The sequence below is a fragment of the Trachypithecus francoisi genome, unplaced genomic scaffold (assembly GCF_009764315.1).
Source record: "Trachypithecus francoisi isolate TF-2019V2 unplaced genomic scaffold, Tfra_2.0 Lachesis_group17, whole genome shotgun sequence".
NCBI classification, from domain to species: Eukaryota; Metazoa; Chordata; class Mammalia; order Primates; family Cercopithecidae; genus Trachypithecus; species Trachypithecus francoisi.
In genome coordinates this window covers 59,982,354-59,988,915 of record NW_022681462.1, presented here as the reverse complement: position 1 = coordinate 59,988,915, position 6,562 = coordinate 59,982,354, and positions in this window count along the sequence as shown.

Here is a 6,562-nt window from a genome sequence, read left to right as displayed (position 1 = left end):
GGTTGGGACTGAGGGGACAGGCGAGAGGGAAAGAAGGAAGATTTGGGACGATGTGTTGGGAACAGAGACTAGGGAGGGACCAATGTGTAAAAGAATACCCGGACGTCAGGCACCTCAGACCGTTTGCCCATTTTACGACAAGGATTATTTAGATCTTGTAGGATGGAAAAATCGAAAGTGCTGTTTTCTGGCTATTTGGAACCGCTGTCGAGTTTGTATTGGGGTCAAGTAGCATTGTAGAAGAAAATAAGGCATTTAGGTTTTAGGTCAGGTGTGAGTTGAAGAGGTTTTAAGCTTTTGAGAACACAGGCTAAGGGAGAAGAGGGAGGAATGGAGAATGGAAGGTTGCCAGCGGGGGAAAAGAAAGAGAGATCAGACTGTTACTGTGTCTATACAGAAAGAAGTAGACATAAGAGACTCCATTTTGTTCTGTGTTTGAGATGCTGTTAATCGGTGACCCTACCCCCAACCTTGTCCTTGCAAGAGACATGTGCTGTGGTGAGTCAAGGTTTAACAGATTTTGGGCTGTGCAGGGTGTGCTTTGTTAAACAAGTGCCTGAAGGCAGTATGCTTGTGAAAAGTCATCACCATTCTCTTAATCTCAAGTACCCAGGGACACGTACACTGCCAAAGGTCACAGGGACCTCTGCCTAGGAAAGCTAGGAATTGTCCAAGGTTGCTCCCCATGTGATAGTCTGAAATATGGCCTCGTGGGAAGGGAAAGACCTGATCGTCCCCCAGCCTGACAGCCGTGAAGGGTCTGTGCTGAGGAGGATTAATATAAGAGGAAAGAAGGCCTCTTGGCAGTTGAGATAGAGAAAAGCATCTGTCTCCTGCCCGTCCCTGGGCAATGGAACATCTCGGTGTAAAACTGTGTTCTGTTTACTGAGAAAGGAGAAAACCGCCTTAGGGCTGAAGGTGGGACGTGCTAGCAGCAGTGCTGCTCTTTATGCACTGAAAATGTTTATGGAGATGTTTGCATATGCATATCAAGGCACAGCACTTTTCCTTAAACTTATTCATGTCACAGAGATCTTTATTCGTATGTCTTACTGCTGACCTTCTCCCTACGATGATCCTATTATCCTGCCACTTCCCTTTTTCTAAGATGGTAAAGATAATGATCAATAAATACTGAGGGAACTCAGAGACCGATTCCTGTGTGGTTCCTCTGTATGCTGAGCGCCAGTCCCCTGGGCCCACTTTTTCTTTCTCTATACTTTGTCTCTGTGTCTCATTTCTTTTCTCAAGTCTCTCATTCACCTAACGAGAAACGCCCACAGGTGTGGAGGGGCAGGCCACCCCTTCAGTTGCCTATAGTGAAGGAGGCAAACCCAGAGAAGAGAGAGTAGAGACACGGAGAGAAGGGGTGGGGGGGTTCTTGCCCTCCAGAAAAGTGGGAAAGGGGTCGGATCCTGGAGATAAGGGGTTGGGGCACAGAGATAAGAGGTCGGGGGTTTCCTGCCCCCCAGAAAAGCAGGAAAGGGGTAGAGACGCGGAGATAAGGGGTTGGGGCATGGAGATAATGGGTTGGAGCGTGGAGATAAGGGGTCAGGGGGTTCTTGCCCCCCAGAAAAGTGGGAAAGGGGTAGAGACGTGAAGATAAGGGGTCAGGAAGTTGTTGCCCCCGAGAAAAGCAGAGAGAAGGGGGGTTCTTACCCCCCCCCCCAGAAAAGCAGGGAAGGGGTAGAGACAAGGAGAGAAGGGGTCGGAGGTTCTTGCCACCCCCACCCCCCCAGAAAAGCGGTACTTGCTGCTAAGGGTGAAGGACCAAGGCAGGCGTCCCTGCGTGGTCAGACACCTCTGAAATGTGGGTGAATAATCAGGCAGGCATCCCCGCATAATTAAACACCAACGGAAGACTATCTTCCTGAGTCAGTGACTGGCGCCGGACTTGTGGGTCCACGGATAAAACACGTCTCCTTTGTCTCTACCAGAAAAGGAAAGGAACTAAAATTAAGAGAAGGCAAAGACTGAAGTGTGGCATCAAGATTGAAAGGAGAAAGAGGTTGAGGGATAGTGAGAGAGGTTGGAGAAAAGAGTAAAAAGAGGCCGCTTACTGGATTTAAAATTGGTGAGATCTTCCTTGGACTGGTTGGTATGAGGACCTGAGGTTAGGTGGATCTTTCTCACGGAGCAAAGAGCAGGAGGACAGGGGATTGATCTCCCAAGGGAGGTCCCCTGATCCGAGTCACAGCACCAAATTTCATGAGCATCCGTGTGAAAACACCACCAAACAGGCTTTGTGTGAGCAATAAAGCTTTTTTTTTTTTTGAGACAGAGTCGTGCTCTGTCGCCCGGGCTGGCGTGCAATAGTGGCTGGATCTCAGCTCACTGCAAGCTCCTCCTCCTGGGTTTACGCCATTCTCCTGCCTCAGCCTCCCGAGTAGCTGGGACTACAGGCGCCCACCACCTCGCCCGGCTAGATTTTTGTATTTTTTAGTAGAGATGGGGTTTCACCGTGTTAGCCAGGATGGTCTCGATCTCCTGACCTCGTGATCCGCCCGTCTCAGCCTCCCAAAGTGCTGGGATTACAGGCTTGAGCCACCGCGCCCGGCGCAATAAAGCTTTTTAATCATCTGGGTGCAGGCGGGCTGAGTCCAAAAAGAGTCAGCGAAGGGAGATGGGGTGGGACCGTTTTATAGGAGTTGGGTAGGTAAAGGAAAATTACAGTCAAAGGGGGTTGTTCTCTGGCGGGCAGGGGTGGGGATCACAAGGTGGTCAGTGGGGGAGCTTTTGAGCCAGGATGAGCCAGGAAAAGGAATTTTACAAGGTAATGTCATCAGTTAAGGCAGAAACAGGCCATTTTCACTTCTTTTGTGGTGGAATGTCATCAGTTAAGGCAGGAATGGGCCATCTGGATGTGTACCTGCAGGTCACAGGGGATATGATGGCTTAGCTTTGACTCAGAGGCCTGACAGGTAGTAATCTTGGCCATTTTTAGAGGTTTCAAATATATATATATATATATATGCCTTTTTAAGTTTTTCTTTTATATATATATTTGCCTTTTTTAGTTTTCCTTTTTTAAATTATATATATATAAAATTATATGTCATATATAAAATTATATAAACAGCAAATATACTTTGGATTCAGTGAAATTTCAGGCTTCTATGGCTGCCCACCTCCCCTCACATGGCCTAGTTCTTGTAGAGATATCCCAGATCCCAAAATGTTCAACCCTCCCCTCCTCCCCTCCATTCCCCACAGCCCCTGGGTTCTCACCCTATCTTCACCTATAGGTAATCCATCTCAGTTGAGATTTACCTGGTGGTAGGGGTGAGTACCAATAGTTCTTCCCTTTGAACATATCTTTTATGCTCAGGAAAAAGAACAAGTATTTTTCTCTTTACTTGGTCTCTCAAAAAGAAGGTAATAACCAAGCCAGCGAGATCCAATGCATTGCTCAACTTGCATGGAGAAGATTGTCTGCCCCGAAAGCATACCCCAAAAATGATGTGAGGAAGCCCACTGGGTGCCCGCCCTGCCTGCAAGACCCTGGGCATCCCCCCCCACTACCTCCTGGCCTTGCCCAAGCACCATCAGCTCTCCAGAGTACCCACATCAGCCTGGCACCATCCACCAGAGTGCCAGCTCTGGGACCGAGCAGCAAAGGCCCAGCCTTGACACCAAAGAGAATCCGTTAGGGAAATTAATGTGTCCAATAATTGCTGCCTCTATTTTTATTAGAACAAACTTGCTCAGGAATGGGGAATCTGTCCCTGTGGACAGCTTTTCTGGACAAGCATACTGTCTCTATCTTGTTTCTGAGATTAAAGTGGCCTCTTTATTAGAAAAGTGGAGATTTGGCCAGGTGCGGTGGCTCACGCCTGTAATCCCAGCACATTGGGAGGCTGAGGTGAGCGGATCACGAGGTCAGGAGATCGAGACAATTCTGGCCAACACGGTGAAACCCCATCTCTACTAAAAATACAAAAATTAGTCAGGCGTGGTGACGGGCACCTGTAGTCCCAGCTACTCGGGGGCTGAGGCAGGAGAATCGCTTGAATCTGAGAGGCGGAGGTTGCCGTGAGCCGAGATCGCACCACTGCACTCCAGCCTGGGGGACAGAGTGAGACTCTGTCTCAAAAAAAAAAAAAAAGAAGAGTGGTGCTTCCAGCAGAGTTTCCTTCTTCCAGCACCACTGACAGGCTCCAGTTACCCCACATCCTACCCTCTCAGACATTAGGAGGAGGAGAACATGGATGGGAGGCTCAAGGGCTGGCCTCCTGCAGGGTGAGTCGGGAGCCACTGGCCTGGGCTCTGTGCACACAGGGCCACGGCCTCCTCCCTATATTGAGTTCAGGGTTTACAGTAGGTGCTCACTAAAGAATGGATATTCAGATTAATCTGATCTCTGGTGTTTAACCCATTCTTGGATTTTCTTTCACACTCGGGTCTCTCAGCCTCTCCTTCTGCATGGTCCTCCCAAAATGATGAAGCCATTCTCTTTTGAGGGTTCTATTGCTGGTCACTGTTGAAAGATTTTTTAAAGGTAAAATCATGATACTCATACAAACATAAAATAAACAGGTGTCGAAGATTTTATTTAACTCATTAATTAATGAGAGGAGCAATAGGATATTATAAATGATTCAAAGGAGAATTCAAAGAACACACATACACATAGGCAAACGGAATACTAAAGTGAATTTCCAAAAACAAGCAAAACTGGTCAATGTCTGCATGTATTCCACTGGGCAAAGTTCATTAGCATTTCTATGGACAAGGATCACTTGCAGTACTCTCAGGTCAGAAAATGAAACACTCACAGAACCTGGAAGGGTACCCGGGACAGGACATAGGACATCCAGAAATTTCTGCCCGTTCCAAAGTCTTTCACAATTTTTTCTGACACCTTAAGTTGAAAATAGGCTAGAAACCACATGGCCACCGGGACATTATCAAACTCCTACCACTATCACAAGCTGGTCTCTGGTTCTTTTCCTCATGGGCTCTCCAGCTGCCATAGTCAAAAGAGCAGATTTAGAGCAAAATCTTGGGCCACCACAGTGGCTCACGCCTATAATTCCAACACTTTGGGAGGCTAAGGCTGGAGGACCTCTTGAGCCCAGGTGTTCAAGACCAGCCTGGGCAATATAGTGAGAACCTGTCTCTAAATTTAATTTTTTTTTTTTTTTGATACAGTCTTGCTTTGTCACCTAGGCTGGAGTGCAGTGGCACAGTCTCGGCTTACTGCAATCTCCGTCTCCCGAGTTCAAACGATTCTCCTCTCTCATTACCCACTCCCCACCCCCTGCCACCACCATGCCCAGATAATTTTTTGTATTTTTAGTAGAGATGGGGCTTCACCATGTTGGCCAGGCTGGTCTTGAACTCCTAAGCTCAGGTGATCCGCCCGTCTCCGCCTCTCAAAGTGCTGAGATTACTGGCACCACTGCACCTGGCCAAAAAAATATTTTTTATTTAAAAAAATGGGAAAACCTCAAGTCCTTCAGCTCCCTTGCTGGACCTCCATAGGTTGTAGTCATATCTCAGTTATAGCCCCTTGTATTTCCTTACACTGTTATCTGTTTTCTTGTTCCTCCACCCACTAGACTATGAGCTCTTGTGGGACATGACCCCTGGTTTTGTTTGTTTGTTTGTTTCTTTAAGACAGGGTCTCACTCTGTCACCCAGACTAGAGTGCAGTGGTGCGATCATGGCTCAGTGCAGCCTCAACCTCCTGAGCACAAGTGATCCTCCCACCTCAGCCTCCCGAGTAGCTGGGACTACATGTGCACACCATCATACCCAGCTAATTTTAAAATTTTTTGTAGAGGCAGGATCTCACTAAGTTGCCCTGCCTCTCCTTCTGTATGGTGCTCCCCAAATGATTAAGCCATTCTCTTTGCAGGATTCTATTGCTGGTCACTGTTGATTTTTTTTTTTTTTTTTTTGAGACGGAGTCTCGCTCTGTCGCCCCGGCTGGAGTGCAGGGGCCGGATCTAAGCTCACTGCAGGCTCCGCCTCCTGGGTTTACGCCATTCTCCTGCCTCAGCCTCCGGTGTAGCTGGGACTACAGGCGCCCACTACCTTGCCCGGCTAGTTTTTTGTATTTTTTAGTAGAGACGGGGTTTCACCGTGTTAGCCAGGATGGTCTTGATCTCCTGACCTCGTGATCCGCCTGTCTCGGCCTCCCAAAGTGCTGGGATTACAGGCTTGAGCCACCGCGCCCAGCCGTAACATTTTTTTAAAGGTAAAATGATGATACTCATACAAATATAAAACAAACAGATGTCAAAGATTTTATTTAACTCATTAATTAATGGTCTCGAACTCCTGGGCTCAAGCAAACATCCCACCTTGGCTTCCCAAAGTGCTGGGATTACAGGGCATAAGTCCACACCCATCCAAAACCCATGTCTTATTGTCTTTGGCCAGAATGAATAAATGTATTGTATCAGTCTCAGTCCCATCAAGAGAGAGAGAAAAAAAACAGTAGTTCAAATAGAAAAAAGTTTAATGTAAAGAATTATTAACCATAGGCCGGGTGTGGTGGCTCACGCCTGTAATCCCAGCACTTTGGGAGGCTGAGGCGGGTGGATCACCTGAGGTC